Here is an 18,754-nt window from a genome sequence, read left to right on the forward strand (position 1 = left end):
TAAGCTAATCAGTGCCCTTTCCTGGGCCTGTCAGGATCCTTCTCTGGCTTTTGGTTGGTTGGTTGGTTTTGTAAAATAGAAATAGGTGTATCTGTGAGAAGTTCAGGTGACAGTTGCAGGCAGCCACCTACCTGCCCAGAGGAGGAGGCCCTTTGCAATAGGAAAGAATGAAGATAGCTCATAGAGAGACACGGAGGAGGAAGATGGAGAGGTTTCTCATAGCTGTCGGCCTCCCTGTACCCAGTGGGCCCTGAGGTCTGCTTCTAACCTGTCTTCTCTCTATTTATTTTTGTCAGCTAATAAGTCCCTCTTTCCACATATATTCATTCAAATTCTATTTCTTTTCCTTGCAAGTAAAAGAATGCTGACAACTTCAGGATTGAGCAAGGAGCTCGTCTTTTCCCCCTCTTGAGAAATGGTGTGGCAGAGTAGTAAGAGCAGAGCAGCCTGGCTGCCCAGATTTGATGTAGCACATGTTGCTCTGGGCAAAATTCTCAACTTCCTGTGCCTCAGTTTCTTATCTGTAAATGAGGTTAATAATAGTGCCTTCCTCATGCAGTTGGATGAGGATGAAGTGCGTTCTACATGTAAGGTGCTTTGCACACTGCCTGGTATGTGGTCAGCTCAGCATCTGTGAGCTGATTGCCAGCTCCCTTGGGTATGTGGCCTGTGAACAGAGCCTTCCTTGGCCCAAGTGCTGAAGGAAATGGGACAAACCCTGAGTGAGAGAGCAATACTCTCGTGTGACCTAGTTAGCAACCAGCTGGCACATTTCTGGGTATTGCTCACTGATGAGGGGTCGCTGGGTGCCTGCTGAGTTCTAGGAAATTCCTGGGGCAGGGTGGCTGGCCTGGGCCTGTCTGCCCTGGACTGCCACTCCCAGATTGCCCAACATGGCGGCACTAAGGCTGTTTTGGGGCCAGCTAGACCCTACTTGGGAGGATAGGGAAGTGGAAAGAACGCTGGGCCTGCAACCCAGCAGTTCTACACCATGGTTTCCTAGAGGATCTCATGCACATGTGTCCTGGAGGCCTGCATGAGAACAGCACCATGGAGACAACAAACAACTGACACCACCAAAGGCCAACAGGAGAATGGATACCCCAGCAGGGGTGCATGCATGCAACAAAGCACACCAGGTACTGGTGAGAGTGAATAGATGACAGCCACGCGCAGCAACACCGATGAGGCTGACTCATAATACCAAATTTAGAATTGCAAGTAGCAGAAGGATCAAAGATATATTTTTAATAAAGCTTAAACACAAGCAAATTAAGCACTGTATTGTTTGGGGCTCATTCACATTTGGTAAAGGTGTAAAGCAAAGCAAGGCAACAAGACAAAAATGAAATTCTAGAGTGATCAGGTGGTCAGGTCTCGGGGAATGGGGCAGAGTCAGGGAAGGGCATCAGAGTGGATCTCACCTCAGTTGCGACTGCTTGGTCAAGTTCTAATTCTGACATGGAGTGCTGGGTTCACAGTTGTTTGATTGCTTATCATGCTTTATCACAATATAAACTGCATATACTTATTGAAATATTTCATAATAAAGGTTTTTAGAAAAAGAACATTGGGCTTATCTTTCCCATCTGATACAGGCATTTTTGTTTCTACTTTCCATTTCTTTTTTTTAATGAGCAAGGATCATTTTGTCTCTGAAAATATAAATTAAAAAAAAAAATAAGACTAGTCATGGTGGCTCACGCCTGTAATCCCAGCACTTTGGGAGGCCGAGGTGGGTGGATCACTTGAGGTCAGGAGTTTGAGACCAGCCTGGCCAACATGGTGAAACCCCGTCTCTACCAAAAATATAAAAAAATAGCTGGGCATGGTGGCGTGCACCTGTAGTCCCAACTATTTGGGAGGCTGAGGCAGAAGAATTGCTTGAACCCGGGAGGCAAAGATTGCAGTGAGCTGAGATTGTGCCACTACACTCTAGCCTGGGTGACAGAGTGAGACTCCATCTCAAAAATAAATAAATAAATTTAAAATAATTTGTTTAAAGCACTGGATTTGCATTTCGAAGCACAGAATTAGGGGTTGTCCCTTCACACAATCACTGTCATTGCCGGGATCCCTGCAGCCATCTCCCTGCCTCCATCCTCACCCACTCCACTTCAGCCTCTGTTTGCCCCTCCCCAGCAGAGTTATCTTTGTGATCATAAATGGCATTAGCTCATTTTACTGCGACTTGAAGAACAAGCCTGTTCTCTTCAACCACGTCTCTTCCTGTTTCTCTTCACACTTTGTAGCCAGACGTAGAGTTCACTGAACCAAAAACCTACCTTCTTCTATGTCTTTGCTCAAGCTATACCTGAGAGAATAAGTCAAGTCTGAGCACCCGTGTCTGGGTCTCAGTGCTCAGTACCCAAAAAAGACTGGATTAGGCTCTATCACCCACCATGAATTCTACATGGAATGAATTTTCTTTCCCTAACTGATTCTTCCGGCCTCATCTCAGGCAACACCTCTTCCAGGAAGCCTTCCACCCTTTATTCTCATAGCCCCTTTGCTAAGCCCTATTAAAGTACCCTAAAATTTCCACAGTGCTTTGAAATTTTCCGTCTATATGCCTCCTCCACTAGACTACCTACTCCCCAAAGGCAAGAAGTGAGTCTTCTTTTATTTGTTCCCGTAGCAACTGTACCAGCCCTGGCATGATGACACTCGAATGGTAATGTCATGCCTGTTTTGCTCATCTATGTATTCTAAGTGCCTAGAACAGTGCCTGGCATGTGGTAGCTGTGCTGTGAATGGTTATTGAATGAATGAATGAATGGATGGGTGTTAACCCGTACTGAGTCAAGTTCTATTACTCAGAAACTGTGTGAGCTTCGGTGAGACACTTAACCTCTCGGAGCCTCCCTTTCTCCCTCTGTCAATGAGGATAGTAATAGTACTATTCTTGGAGAATCACCATGAGATTTGGCAGAAAGACGCATGTGACAGAGCCTAGAAAATGGCAGGCGCACAGCCCACGCTGGTTGCATATGGATTCAAGCCTGACCCCAGTGGCCTCAGGCAAATCCCCAGTGGCTCTGAGGTTGTCCATCTGAACTCACAGTCCCCTCTCAGCCTCCCTGGGTGGTCCATGAGAAAAGGGGATCGCAGGTCTGTGCTCCTCCTCCTTAGCCAAGAGCCACTGACCCCTAGGGTCACCTCTGATCGCTGGGTCAGTGGATCTATTGTGCAGGGCCTGTTGATGTCTGGGCAGCCTCACAGAGTCCCAGAGCCCAGCTGCTCAGTGCAGCCAAGGTCATGGTCCTCATTCCTTGAATGGCTCTTTCTTTAAATAAAGGCTAACTCTTCTTCAGCAGCCTCAGGTAGCTCCTAACTCAGCCAGCTGTCTGAGCACTCTCTCAGGTGCCTTTGGATCCTAAAATGCTAGAGAGGGGGCAGTGTGAATGGAGAGGGGTCACAGAGACCTAGCTCCAGGGCTGCCTTCCCCAAATTCCGGCTGTGTGACCTGGGCAAGTGACTTCACAACTCAGAGCCCCGGTCTCCATATATATATATTTTTTTTTGAGACAAAGTCTTGCTCTGTCACCTAGGCTGAAGTGCAGTGGAGTGATCTCAGCTCACTGCAACCTCCACCTCCAGGGTTCAAGCGATTCTCCTGCCTCAGCCACCCAAGTAGTTGGGATTACAGGTGTGTGCCACCAGACCTGGCTAATTTTGGTATTTTTAGTGGAGACAGAGTTTTGCTATGTTGGCCAGGCTGGTCTCAAACTCCTGACCTCATGTGGTCCACCTGCCTTATTCTCCCAAAGTGCTGGGATTATAGGCGTGAGCCACTGTGCCCGGCCCAGTTCCCACATCTTTGAAATGGGAAAACAAAACCTATCTAGGGAGGATGTTATGAGGAGCAGAGATAATGCATGTAATTCTTTAAATTAATTGGCATTCACTAAAGAGTTATGTGATTATTAAATACATAATAAAATATAAAAATATAAGGTGCTCTGGTTATATAATTCTAAGGTCTGATGATGGTAATGACTGCACTGCAGTGGACTACCTTACGTGGGACCGACTGTCAAGACGTTCTGTGCATGTGTGCTTGTGCATGTGTGTGCATCTGTGTATTATATTTACATATACAGTATATAAATAGACGCTTTGTATTATATAAGAAAATGATATCCCAGGAAAAATGCATAGATATTATTGAGCGTATTTGTATAAATGAATGAACAAAGAGACATTTGAGATGCAAGGCCAGTGGCATTTATTTATATTTTTATAATTTTTTGAGACGGAGTCTTGCTCTGTCACCCAGGCTGGAGTGCAATGGGGTTATCTCATCTCACTGCAGCCTCTGCCTCCCAGGTTCCAGTGATTCTCCTGCCTCAGCCTCCTGGGTAGCTGGGATTACAGGTGCATGTTACCATGCCTGGCTAACTTTTGTATTTTTAGTAGAGATGGGGTTTTGCCATGTTGGCCAGGCTGGTCTCGAACTCCTGACTTCAGGTGATCTTCTCACCTCCGTCTCCCAAAGTGCTGGGATTACAGGTGTGAGCCACTGTGCCCAGTCAACCAATAGTATAATCTGCCGAAACACAGGTCCTGTTTTATTGTTATGGGACAATCCCGTTTTATTGTCTTTGTGCATTTTAATGCACAAAGAATGGGCTGGTGCACATGGCCTGCATGCTCTACACACCTGCTCATCTGTACCACACTCTCCCATGGTCTTGCTGCTGTTACCATGCTGGCTTATCCCACCTCTCACGCCAGGACCACACAGACTTTTACAGTACTGCTGATTTCTCCCTCACCGCACTTGTCACAGTTGACACATTATGCTTATTTGTAATTGTCAGTTTACATGTCTCTTCCACTGGACTGATAGCTAGCTGCACTGAGATCAGAGGTCCCATCTGATTTTACTCCCATTTTCTCTCCAACACCCATTAGGGTGTGTGGTGCAGCGAAGATGCTTGATGAAATAATTGAACAAATCAATGGATGGTTGGATGGTCAGAGGGATGAATAGACGAGTAGTTGGAGGAATAGATGGGTGGTTGGATGGATAAATGGTTGAATGGATGGGTGGACAGACAGATGGAAGATAGATGAATGGATGGAAGAGGGAGGGATGAATAATTGAATGGATGGGTGGATGGGTGGGTGGACAGATGGATGGAAGATGGATAGATGGATAGATGGATGGATGGATGGATGATGGTCAGATGGATGGATGGTTGGGTAGATGAAGGGATGGGTGGATGGTTGATGAATATCACAGAGTTTCCTTTAAGGAGCTTACCATCCATTTGGAGTCACAAGATTAAGACCCAGAAAATAGTCAGTGGTAACTCACAACATTTTGTGGTCAAAGGTCCTGTGCCCAGTGACAGAAGGACCTATTCCTGTGAAAGGAATAGAGAGGGCCTTGTGGCTGGCAAGGGTGGAGAGAGGCCCATGGTCATTGTCTTGAAGAATGGTCCTTGCTTCTAGGAAGCAAGAAACATATTTTTAAAAAACCCAAGGACAGCCTTTTATGAACAACCTCTGTGTGTCTTTGCTGAAATTCAGTACTGCATCATTCAATTCCTCAAGCTTGGATTAGGCTGTCCTCATGCCAGATCCTGGGCCATGTTCTGAGGACACAGAGACAAGCCAGAGGGTCTCTGTCTGGGGCCTCAGAGTCTGGAGGAAACGGATCGGTAAATTGTGCAAGCAGGCAGGCCACAGCAGAGGTAGGAGCAGAGGAGAAACAAAACAATCTAAATGCTTTGGTGGAGACAGGCAGTCAGACAAAGGGTGGGGAGGAATTGGTGTTTAAACTGATTCCTGAAGGATCTGTGCAAGTGTCCCTCCTACCCAACTCCATCCTAATGAGATAAGTTTTTCTGATAGAGGGAAAAAAAATGTGGGCAAGGAAAACCAGGTGAGAGCTTCCTGACTTCCTGACCTGAGTGCCAGGGCTCATGGTGAGAAATGAGCAATGAGGCTGGGAACTTAGGTGAGCCCTGCCTGGTTGGTCAAGGGCCTGGGCTTCACTCTAAGGTGATAGGGAGCTCTCGATCAAATTCACATAGAGGGGAGACCTGATGAAGATTGAGGCAGGGCAGAAGATGGACAGGAGTGGGTGAGCTGGAAGCAGGAAGGCTGGATGGGAGGCCGTGGCAAGTTTGCAAGTGGCACAGGTCTAAACAGAGGCAGTAGAATAGAAAGCCAAAGAGGGGAGGCCTCAAACATCTGAGATAAGACATTCTTGTTTATTCATCTCTGAAAGTGGAAGGCACAGATTTATTATGCCACTGTCCAGAGCGAATTGTTAAGGGTATAGAGTTGGTGATCGACATTCCGGCTCCAAGAAGCTTAAGAAACCTGACCCGTCCCTGTCCTCCGTTCCTTGTAAATGTTTGTCTTTGGTTCCTTTTACCTACCAGATGCAAAAAAAGAACACTAGCCATGGAGAGCTGCAGGGAAGCAGAGCACAGGTCCACGTTTCCACAGCGGGGAGGGAGGGCCAGGTTTCCATAGTGGGCAGGCGAGGGGGTTAGGGCAAGGGAATGAAAGGGTATAGAAAACTGCAGACCATAACCCTTGGCAAGATCCAAAAGAAGAGGAATAGTGGGGGATGCAGAGAAAGGGACCACTACAGCCGTGGGCAGGAGATTCTATTTCCAGGGGATGTGGGGAGGAAGATTTCAGAGGGAACATATTTGCCAGGAGAATTTTGAGAAAAATGACTCAGGGTTCCACAACAATAGCTAATTGGGTAGTAATGGATTAGAGCATGTATATATCTTTATGTCCTAAAACACTTTTTAAAGGAGACATTCTAGAGTCAGAATCACAAGAGTATGTCTCTGTGGACAAGGCAGTTCACACGAATGAGGGAAGTGGGCCACATATTCAAAACACAACAGCTCAAGCATGGTGGCCAACTGCAGGTGACACCAGGCTATTGCATCCCGGAGATAATACAGAGGGGCAGGGACCATGGCGAACTAGAGAGCACAGATCCACAAGGGCACAGCAACAGGTCTGCTCCCACTGCTGCCACCATGTAGGAATACAGGGCTGGGTGGCCATGTTTTCTGATTTTTCAAAAAAATTCAGAAATTTTGATTTTTTTCAGGAAACCTCCTAATACATAAATAGTAGCAACTAGTTAAGATTTTACCCTGGGTGAAAAAACAAAACCATCCAGCCTGTGGGACTCCAGTGGGTCTCTCTGTTTCCCAGCAACTGAAAACACACATCATGCAGGTCTTGCTGTCTTCCCTCATATCTGCAGCTCTTCCCCAAGGGATTGGTCTGGAGAGAGAACAGGGCTGGGGGTCAGGTGTGGCATTGACTTCTGGTAGAGTTCCACCTCTAATGTGGGTCCTTGAGCAAACCCTGCAATGTCTCCAGGCCTCTGTTCCTCCATCTATATAATAGCAAGAAGATCTTGGCTCTTCCAACCAAAATTCTCTTCTTTTGCAATTTTTCCAAATCACTGCCACCTTGCTCATTTCTCACCATGAGCCCTGGCACTCAGGCCCGGAAGCCAGGAAGCTCTCACCTGGTTTTTCTCCGCACTGTCCCGGCCATGCCTGCTCTGCTGGTCTCCTCCTTCACCCTTGCCCCTTTCCAGTCTATTCATGACACAGCAGCTAGAGAAGTTTTTATACAGTGCAGATCTGGCCCTGTCCCTCCTCTGCTTAAAAACACTTTGGTGGCTCCCTAGGGCACCATTAATAAAGTGCAAGCTTCCTTCCATGACCTACAAATCCTTCTGCTATCCCTCATACACTGTGTTCCCACCACCCTGCCCTCTTTTTCAGTTCTCAAATATGTCAAGTTCTTTCTGGCTTTGGAGTCCTACCAACCTGGATTTGAATCCCGGGTTATCTTGCGTAAGTGCCATCACCTCTTTGAGCCCCACTCTGCTAATCTCCAAAATGGGTAACTGTATAGCTTATTTCAAGGCATCAACAGTACTGACTTTTTGCTTTAAATCTACAGTCCCATGGAAAATGGAGGAGAGAGAAGGATTAGTGTCATCCACTGACAATTTCACCTTCATCATCTACTTAACAAAATAAATCAAAAGCACTCATACATTTTGGCTTCTTTTTAAGTGAGTCATACAATCAAATATCAACTATTTTCACTTAAAAATTACTGTCTATAACACCTTTTTAAAAAAATTTTGTGTTAATTACTCCTTTGTTTCTCTGCATACTTTTATGAGCTACTTACAGATTTTTTTTTTTTTAGACCAAGTCTTTCTCTGTCATTAGGCTGGTGTGCAGTGGCACGATCTTGCTTGGCCCACTGCAACCTCTGTCTCCCGGATTCAAGGGATTCCCCTGCTTCAACCTCCTGAGTAGCTGGGACTACAGGGGTGTACCACCATGCCCGGCTAACTTTTTGTATTTTAGTAGAGATGGGCTTTCACCAAGACCAGGATGGTCTTGATCTCCGGATCTCGTGTTCCCAAAGTGCTGGGATTACAGGGGTGAGCCACCACACCTGGCCGACCTATTTATGGATTTCTAAACAAAGTCTAGCTATTTTGCCTGGTTTTGGACTTTGTGCAAATGGAATCATACTCTCTGTGCTCTGTGACTTGCTTTCTGTGTTCACACGAGGCTCTGGGATTCACCCAAACCCAGGCCTGCCGCAGCCGTTTATTCATTGTTACTGCTGTGTTGTAACACACTGAGGAAGGCAACCCAGTTTTCTCACACATTCTACTCTCCGCAGACATTTGGGCTGTTCCCGCTTTTGCTATCATGAATGGTCTTGCTGCGTGCAGGTTTGTGTGTGTTTCCCAGCACTGGCATGCTGCAGTTCCTAGAGGGGACCGCCCTAGGAGTGCAATTGTAGATCTCAGGGTGCATGCGTGTTCAGCTTAACTAGGAAACGCCAACCATTTCCAAAGGGCTTGCTCCACAAGGATTCTCCCACCAGCAGGGGCTGTTCTACCACATCCCACTGGAAGAAATGTGTGTGTGTATAAGCACATAGATCTATGTAATTATCATGTGTTTTATGCGTTGTTGTGAGTGTATGCTACTTTGTTAATTTCTGCAGAGGTTTAAACCATGTTTGCTTAAACCTCTGGGGTACACCATGGTGGCTTTCATTTGCATGAATGATCAGGGTCTTGCTCGACATCTTCGGTTCCTGCCTGGAGCCCACCAGGACCTCTGCTGAACCTTTGCTTAGACCCTCCAGGATATAGCCTGGGCTGACTGCAGTCTTGAACAAGTCCAGGAATGATGAAAGCTGCTTTTTAAAGACAAACCCCCACAGAATGACATTCAAAATACTTCCTGTGCCGAAATTACGCCAACTCCTGCACTGACCTGGTTGCTCTGAGCATTTCCAGTATGTTCCACCTCTGTGTATTTGCCCTCAGAGGCCTTCTGGAGGGTCACACTTCCCTGGATCTTCCTTCCCCAGGCTCTTCTGTCCTTCAATCCATTCAGGTTTCTGCCCAGGATCTTCTCTGACCACTCTATTCAAAAGACAGGCCACCACTTATAACTGTACCTCACCCTGCTCTGTTTTTCTTACAAACATGACCTCTCAATGCCTTATACATGGATGTGTTCCTCTGTTCTCTGTGTTTCCACCAGAATGTGAGTACTTTGGGGTAGGGATATATCTTGTTACCTGTTGTATCAACTATGCCCAGACCTGTGCCCACCACATAACAGATTCTCAAGATAGAATTGCTGAACAGATTTATGAATGAAGGAGTCACCCACCATACTTTAAAACCTCAGCTTGGGAGATTGGTTCAGGAATGAGCTCTTTTCTTTTCTTTTAAAAACACTCCTTGGGCAGGAGTGGTGGCTCATGGCTGTAATCCCAGCAATTTGGAAAACTGGGTGGCTCAGGCTGGATCACCTGAGGTCCAGAGTTTGAGACCAGCCTGGCCAACATGGGTGAAACTCCATTTCTTTGAAAAATCTAAAAATGTAGTCAGGTGTGGTGGCATGTGCCTGTAATCCCAGCTACTCAGGAGGCTGAGGCACTAGAATCTCTTGAACCCGGGAAGTGGAGGTTGCAGTGAGCTGAGATTGCACCACTGCACTCCAGTCTGGGTAACAGCAAGACTCTGTCTCAAAGAAAAAAAAATGTCCTTATTAAATTTATCTGCAGAAATTAATGAAGTAGTGTACACTCATAGCAATGCATAAAAGATATGATAATTACATATGAAAAGTCATCTCTTTGTATTCATCTCATTCCACCTTTCTTCCCACAACTAATATTAGCTGTTTTAATACTCAGATATATACAAAAAATAGGGCTTTTTAGTTGATTTTACCAAAAGAGTGGGATCCTACAGTATTCTGTATCTTGTTTTTCTTATTTAAAAATATTGTGCTAGACATTAATTCAGATAACTGGATATGTAGCAAGCTTTTTTTTTAACAGGTGCAACATATTCCATTACATGGAATTTGTAAAATTCCACAATTTATTCAACTATTCCCCAGCTGACAGACATGCAAAGGTGGCTTTTAGATTGTTGCCACTATGAACAGTGCTGCAATAACACCTTGTACTTACAAATCTTATAAACAATTTCTTGTTCTATGGGACACATTCCCATGTAAGGGATTCCTTTGTCAAAAGATACATGTATTTTGTATTTTAATAGATGAGGCTAGGTTCTTTCAACAAGTCACTTATTCTGCCCTTTTGCTGCCCTGATTTTTCTTTGCTCCTGACTTCCCCAGCCCTCTCCCCTGGCAGCCCCACCCAAGTTTGCCCAAAAGTGGAGTGCATCCTAACTTCCCAGAAGGCCAAGTTTCTAGGTGCAGGATTGCTCCTGACCAGATTACCCATCCCTGAGAATCCATTTCAGCTCTCCTCCCACGGTAACATGTGCAGGTACCTCAACTGTCTTTCCTCCAGCTGTTCACAAGACCAGGACTGCCCCTGCAAGGTGGCTTCAGCAGCAAAGGTGGAGAAAGGGGAGAGGGAGAGAGGAGGGAAATGATTACAGGAGCCACAGTGCATCTTCATTCCAGCCTCAGGTTCCCTTTTTGTTCTGATCATCTCATAGCCTGTATACTACCAGTGAGGAGCCCAACAACAAAAACAGAAGTTAACATGCATAGCAGTGGCTCTCAGTGGGGGCAGCTCCCCCTGCCGCTAACCACCCAGGGGTCACTTGGCAATGTCTAGAGACACTTTTGGTTGTCACAACTTGGAAGGGGGTGCTCAGAGCAGGTGGGGCCATGGAAGCTGCTAATGTCCTACAATGCACAGAGCGCCCCCGCAGCAATGAAAAATTATGCAGCTCAAAATGTCAATAGTGCCAAGTTTTCTCACAAATACCTGGTTTATAGTGTGCCTACTGCATGGCAGGAGCTTTGCTAAGTGGTCAGTACATGCACAACTAATTTAATCTTCACACTCTTCTTTGAGCTGGGTGTTATCATTACACCCACTTTACAGATGAGGCTACTGAGATTGGGAAAGGTGAAGTGACCTGCTCACGGTCCGCAGCTGTGGAGGGCAGAGGCAGCGCTTGACCTTGGGTCTGCTCGACTTCACTACACCGAATGGTCTTTGTGGGCCAGCTGGCACTGTGCTGTAGCAGCAGACAGGGTGACTGATACAAACCTCATGACAAAGACTTGGTGGGCGAGAACAGCCTGGGTGTGATCTTGGTCTCCCTGACTCCTCAGCTTCTGAGTTTCTTGTGAGGTGGAGCAGATGGGAGCTGACAAAGGGGGTGGAGGGGGTGTCTTCTTTGCTGTGCCCAGTTGCCTGGCTTAGGCCAGTGCCCTGGGCATCCTCTATGGCTGGGAAGCTGACAGCCGAGGAAATGCATGTTGCAGCCGGTGCTATTGTGTCTGATGTGATGTTCCCAAGCTAAAGCTGTGCTGTTCTTTACTACACTGGGATTATGTTCTCTACCTGTGCATGCTTGTGGATGTGTGTGCCTATGTGCACTTACCCGTAAGTGCCATGGCGGGTCTATAGATATATGTGCCTGTGTGCTCTGTGTCTTTGGTATAGGTTTGCCTTTGCCAATGTGGTGTCTGGTTCTCTTTTATTTGCTTATGTGTTTGACTATACAGGCAAATATGTCTGCATGCATAGCTCTATCTGATTATATTAGAGCTGGGTGTCCGTGTGTGTGTGTGTGTGTGTGACTGTGAGCTGTGATGGTTGTATCTATGTGTGTATGAAGTGAGTCTGGGTGAGTGTGTGTGTGCACATATGAAGGTATAATGGTGTGCTTTTGTGTACATATATTTTGGAGGGACTATACATATGTGTCTATATATGTATCTATGTGTGAATAATGTATACCTGTGATGTGTAAACTGTGTGGCTTTGTGTACATGTATATAGAGGTAGCTGGGTGCAGTAATTGCTCTGTGTGTGTGTGTGTGTGTGTGTGTGTGTGTGAGAGAGAGAGAGAGAGAGAGAGAGAAAGAGAGAGGGAGACAGGCTCCAGGCTATTACCCACACAGAAGCTGCAAAAACACTCCAAGAGTGTCAGCTCTCCTTAGGTCAGAAAAGATGAGCACAGGGTGAGGAGTTTGACCCAGGTCTTCCCTCCCCATCATCACCCCCCAGCCTGCCCACACAGGGACAGCTGTCAGGGACAGAGAGCCTGAGGCCTCACCCCTTGCCAGCCAGTCACTAAGTCTAAACATTTACCGAGGCCTGAGGCCATGTTTGCTTAAACCTCCGGGGTCACTGCACACATGTGATCTGTTTCGGATGGCTTCTCTTCTGCAGGCTGAGGGGAGCAGGTGCCGGCTTGGCAAGATACCTGGGGTTGTAGCTTCCCTCCATGAGATGCGCTGCTGAAATCAAGGTTTGCTTCATCTCACAAGAAGTTTAACCTTAGCAACGCGTTCACTGACTTACTCTTTTAGAATGATGTGTCCTAAACTCTAGTGTCTTTGCCAAATACTGTATATCTTCTGTAACTATACTTAGAATTTTTCTTTAAATTGATCTGCTTTTAAAAATGTAAATACCCATTTTACCTTTATTCAAAGCAATTTCATCTTGTGTAGTCAAGGGTTAGATATGCTAATTATACGTTTATATATATTTTTGTACCTTTAAGACATACGAATATAAAAAGCATCGAGTCCTCTGTTCTGTCGCATCACCTTACTGGCCCTGTGCCAGGAATGGAAATGCCTCCGAGGCTGCCTTGCCTTTTGCTTTAAAGGTAGCAATCTATTTCAGGAGATCTTATTTCCATACAACTTGCCAGGAAGACACCTTTTGCATAAAAACAGGCAGGTCTGGTATACCTGGGAGAGAGGTTTCCAAATCCCCAGATGGAGAGTGTGTGTTTCCTGGGTCTGGTAGGAGGTTGGGGGACCTTGGGGTGCAGTACTGGAGGCTGCAGAGGAGTTTCTCCAGACCTCTGTGCCTTTCTTCCTCCTTGGTCAGGATCCTCCCCGGGGACCAGGCTCTGTGGTGTCACTGCCTTGGTAGTCCTGAGCAGAGACTCAGGCACAGAGCCTCCTTCCTTTGTGGGGGGAGAGAATAGGAGGGGAGGGGAGAAAAAGGAAGAGGAGAGGAGAATGGAAGGGGAGGGGAAGGGAGGCAGATGCCCAGACAGATGGGCCTGGCCATGGGCTCTGCAGGCCTAATGAATTTCCTTTCTCGGCCCTCAGGCAGGTCAGTAAATGAGACCAGCCACAGCATCTGGGATGACTCCAGGATGAGGCTAATAAATCGGGCCTAGAATGAATCCTGCTTCCCTGGAGATGGAGTAGGTAGGCCAGGCAGCAGGGAAGCTGGAAGGGCTGAGAGAAGCCCCAGCAACAGCCAGCCGTTCAATGGTGCTGGAAGGAGCTCTCTTCCAGCAAGAGTCGGTGGCTTCCAGAGGCATGGGCTGCGCAGGGTAGAGTCCCAGAGCAGAGAGGTGGGTGGGGTGAGTTCTCCCAATGGCCTGGCTTGCTGACCTCTGGGCCTTGGCACAGGGACACCCTCTCCAACTGTGACTTAATTTATTCCTGCCAATCTACTAGTCTCAGTTCAGTCATCACCTCCTCCTTGGGAAAGGAAGCCTTCCCGGACCCTTAGGGGCCACACCCATGCAGCCCTAAGGTTCCGTGAACTTCTGCCATCAGCCCACCATCACATCAGGCTGCGTTTCTGCCTCTCCCGGTATGCAAGCTTATGGAGGCAGAGATGAGCTGCAGCCCCAGTGGCCAGTGATATGCCTGGCATCTAGTAGGTGATATTGATATGCACTGATATTATTGATATTCACCAATATTATTAAGTTGAATGAAAGTAGAGAGAAGAGAAGGTAGCAAGCATTGGTAATTATCTGGGGGAGCAAACCAAACTTGTCCCTGGACAGAAGGGGCTGGAAGAAGTCTATGCCTTTCTGGCAACCCAGGACCCGGGGGACACTCAGTTGCTCAAGGGTGGCCCCACTCCCCTAAAGATGGGACCTTGGGCCAGGTATTCACCTTTCTGAGCCCCCTGAAGTTTCCTTACCAAAAGGAACCTTTGGGAATGTCTGGGCTGTGGGAATCGAATTAGGTAAGCTATTTGGAAATGCTTTGGCAGGCATCAAGTCCTTTACCCCTGTGAAGCATTCACTGTGAAATCACAGCATCCCTCAGCTGGATGAGACATGAAAGAATAAATGTTGAACTGAATTGTGCAGCTAAGCAGCTGAGTTCAGATGAGGGTAGTGAACTTCCTGGTGCTCATACACTGGTGAGGTAGACCATTCACTGATAGCCCAGGTTTTGGAGCTAACCTGCTTGAGTCAGAACCTGATTGTGCCTCGGGAGCTGTGTGCCTGTGGGTATGTCATTTACTCTGTCTGAGCCTCTGCTCTCTATAGAACCAGGCTCTGAATAGCACCTACTTCCGGGTGCTGTGTGCTGTGCAGAGAATGAAACAAATCATTTCTAAAACCACTTGTTTCTTGATTGCCTGCTATGAACCAGGCATTATAGTTTTGGAAATTAAGCAGGAAATGTATGAGAGAAAAATACCCCTGCTTTTAGGAAGCAGTATATTCTAGAGGGAAGGAATAAATGATGGAGATGACTTTTTTAGTGCTGATAAATGCTGGGAGGGAAAGGCAAGCTGAGGGCGAGCAGGTATTCCAGTGCTTTTGTGTGGGTAACGTGTGGGGTTTGCAAGCTCAGGTTGGGAGGCTGGGGAAGTCTTCCCCAGGGAGGTCTTTTGACTAAAGCCCCTGAGCACAGAGCTAGCCAAACGGACCACTCAGCAAAAGATACTCTCACAGTAACTAAGAAACAGAGTCACCTCTGTCTACCACTGAAGCATATTTTAGTTCTCGCCAGGGCATCCTCCCCTACCCAGCCCACTGCCCATTGGCTAACTTCCTCCTGCCCTCCTGACCTTGCACAATCTGGGCTACCAGTCCTTCTCGAGGAAGGTCAGCTTCTGTTCCATATCAGAATCATGTGCCGGTGTGTGTGTGCATGTGTGCTGTGCGTGCGTGCCTTTGCAGCTGTGGCATTTGCATTTCTGGACACTCCAGTACCCATGTGCTCAATGAAGGAGTGTACGGTGCATATGAGTGGAAGTATGAGGTTTGAATTCAAGGGCACGAATGTAATCATTGAATATATTAATTTATGTCTATAAATGAGAGCGTGCCTGTGAGGGGTGGGGTTTGCCTGCATGCATGTGCATATGCACAGGAGACTGTGTGTGCTGGTGCATGTGTGTGCCAGGCGTCTTGGAGAGAGGGGAGCAGCCTGGGTGGGAGGGGCTTCTCTGCAGGTGGATTTCAGATGATAACAGGAGGGTTCTGGGTTCAGCGAGGAATTCTGGGTTTTGGCATGCCAGGCCCAGCTGGGTGAGGTTGGGCTAGGAAGGGGTTGGGGGTAGAGCCTTCAGAGGGCATTGTGGGGCCAAAGTAAGGCTGACTTCTACATGGTCCACATTTCCGTGGAGAAGTCCCCTAGAACAGTAGGCTGTAGTACCAAAGAGTTTGTCCACAAGGACGAAGAGTTTACTATGTTTGCAATTAATAATAGCACCTACTATTACTGGGTGCCTTCTAGCATCTTACCTCTTTTAATGCTCACAACTTTATAGAAAGAAGGCATTATAATCCTTCTTGTTTTCAGATAAAGAAACTGAGGCACAGAGAAGTTAAGTGACTTGTCTAACATCCCACACAGTAGGTAACAGGGCTGGGACTGTTGCCCAAGCAGCCTGATTCTAAAGCTTCCACCTCTGCCATGGCTCCACACTGCCTCTGTGCTCTGGGGGCATGTATAATGAGCTATGTAGATGCCACAGGGACTGAGTGGCCCAAGGATGCTTGGTTTCCCAAGCCAAGGAAGTTAGGAAGATGATGCCTCTTTCAGATGATTTGTAGGTCCTGTGGCAGGCTGTCTCAACTCTCAAATTTCTCTCTGAGAATTAGTTATCTCTTGATTTTTGAGTTGAACATCTTGCACATTCTATTACCAGAGAGAAACATTCCCCTTCCCTCAGTTCCCACTCGAAACTTCCTAGGGAAGGTACAACCTGTTTCTACTTACAGAATACTTCTTACACCAGATGTGTAGGGTTTATCCAGACCAACAACCAGTTCTCCAATATTCTCATGCCGACTGGATGTCCTACAATTAAACTTAATTCTGACAGTATCTACCTGGAGTTAGTATCAGATGCCACAAGTTAAGGACTCAGTCCTACAAGACTGCCCCCACTTCTGATGCCACAAGTCCTGGACCTCCTATACTTCTGACCAACTGGCTGTACATCAGGGGTTCCTTCCCCAGGTTTGATGATTTGCTACAATAGCACACAGAACTCAGGAAGGCGCTTTGCTTATTTTACTGGGTTACTATAAAGGGTACAACTCAGGAACAGCTGGAAAGAAGACATATGTAGGGAAAGGTAGGAGGGAATGGGCACAGAGCTTCATGCCCTCTCCAGGTGCACACCCTCCACCCAATGTCCCCACATGTTCACTGACCTGGAAGCTCTCTGAGCCCCACCATCCAGGGATTTTAGGGAGGTTTCATTACATAAGCATGCTTGGTTAAATTACTGGCCACTGGTGATTAACTCTATCTCCTACCTATCTCCCTTTCCCTGAGATTGGAAGGCGGGGCTGAAAGTCCCAACCCTCCTGACCTGCCTTAGTCTTTCTGGTGACCAGTCCCATCCTGAAGCTGGTTAGAGATCTCAGCTCATTAGCATACAAAAAGACACTCTTACTGCTTTGGAGATTCCAAAGGTCTTAGAAGCTCAAGTGTCAGGAACCAGTGACTAAGGCTAAATATTATAACAAAAGATGCTCCTGTCACCCCATCACTTGGAAAATTACAAGCGTTTTAGGAGCTCTGTGCCAGGAACTGAGGAGGAAGAACAAATGCATATATTTATTATATTCCAGTATCACAGAAAGTCTCTGATTGGTCTGAATTGGACCAGTCAAAACTGTCTTTGAGGTAGAAAGTGCCATGATTGGCTCAGTTTATATTGGGACAGGGTCATATGAGACAAGCCTCTTCAGCCAGAGGTAGTGCTTGGAGTGGAGGCAGAGTAAGTCCCAGGAAAAGGAGGTGATGCTGGGAAGACAGGGTCATGGTTATCAACTGCACCCAATATTTGGGTCCAAATGTTGAAATTTTCTTCAGAGGTCTATTTGATCAGACCTCCCAAAGTGTTTTGGTTTCTAGAGATACTTATTAATATTCAAAGAATGCTGAGAAGATCCACACTGAAGTTGAAATTAGATGCCAGTGAGCAATCAAGCAGGAGAAAGAAATAACAGGAATCCAAATATGAAAAGGGAAAGTCAGGCTATTTCTCCTTGCAGACTGTATGATTCTATACCTAGAAAAGCAAACAACTCCTCCAGAAGGCTCCTGGAACTGATAAATGACTTCAGTAAAGGTTCCGAATGCAAAATCAATGCACAAAATCAGTAACATTTCTATATCCCAATAATGATCAGGCTCAGAGCCAAATCAAGAATGCAATAGCATTTATTACACACACACACACACACACACCTGAGAATACAGCTAACTAAGGAGGTAAAGGATCTCTACAAGGAGAACTACAAAACACTGCTGAAAGAAATTACAGATGACACAGACAAATGGAAAAACATCCCATGCTCATAGATTGGAAGAATCAGTATCATTGAAATGGCCATTCTGCCCAAAGAAATCTACAGATTCAATGTTATTGCTATCATACTACCAACATCATTATTCACAGAATTAGAAAAAAAAACTACTCTAAAATTCATATGAAACCAAAAAGCCCAAATAACCAAAACAATCCTAAGCAAAAGGAACGAAGCTGAGGGCATCACATTATGTGACTTCAAACTATAATCTAAGACTTACAGAAACTAAAACAGCATGATACTGGTACAAAAACAGGCACATAGACCAGAAATAAAGCCTTACACCCACAGCCATCTGATCTTTGACAAAGTTGATAAAATTAAGCAATGGGGAAAGGACTTCCTATTTAGTAAGTGATGCTGGGATAGCTGGCTAGTCATATGAGGAAGAATTAAACTGGACCCCTACCATTCACCATATACAAAAATTAACTCCAAGTGGATTAGAGATTTAAGTATAAGAATGTAAGACCTCAAACTATAAGAAACCCTAGAAACACTGAACATAGCAGCTCACATCTGTAATCCTAGTACTTTGGGAGGCCAAAGCAGGAGGATCACTGGAGCTCAGGAGTTTGAGATCAACCTGGGCAGCATAGGGAGACCCTGTCACTACAAAAAAAAAAAAAAAAAAAATCAGCCAAGTGTGGT

The 18,754-nt window shown here is 46.3% G+C and overlaps 1 long non-coding RNA gene across 1 annotated transcript in view; it reads right to left on the reverse strand.

Moving 5' to 3' along the window:
• Positions 1-743: 743 nt before the first annotated feature.
• Positions 744-18,754, reverse strand: part of LOC144581500 (uncharacterized) — a 37,985-nt gene continuing 19,974 nt past the window's right edge. The window contains exons 2-3 of the long non-coding RNA XR_013532382.1: positions 5,270-5,372; positions 744-1,032 (exon numbers count right to left, since the gene is read on the reverse strand). This is a non-coding gene — a long non-coding RNA (uncharacterized LOC144581500). The remainder of the gene's footprint in view (positions 1,033-5,269; positions 5,373-18,754) is intronic.

Source organism: Callithrix jacchus, chromosome 2 (assembly GCF_049354715.1).
Source record: "Callithrix jacchus isolate 240 chromosome 2, calJac240_pri, whole genome shotgun sequence".
Classification (NCBI taxonomy): domain Eukaryota; kingdom Metazoa; phylum Chordata; class Mammalia; order Primates; family Cebidae; genus Callithrix; species Callithrix jacchus.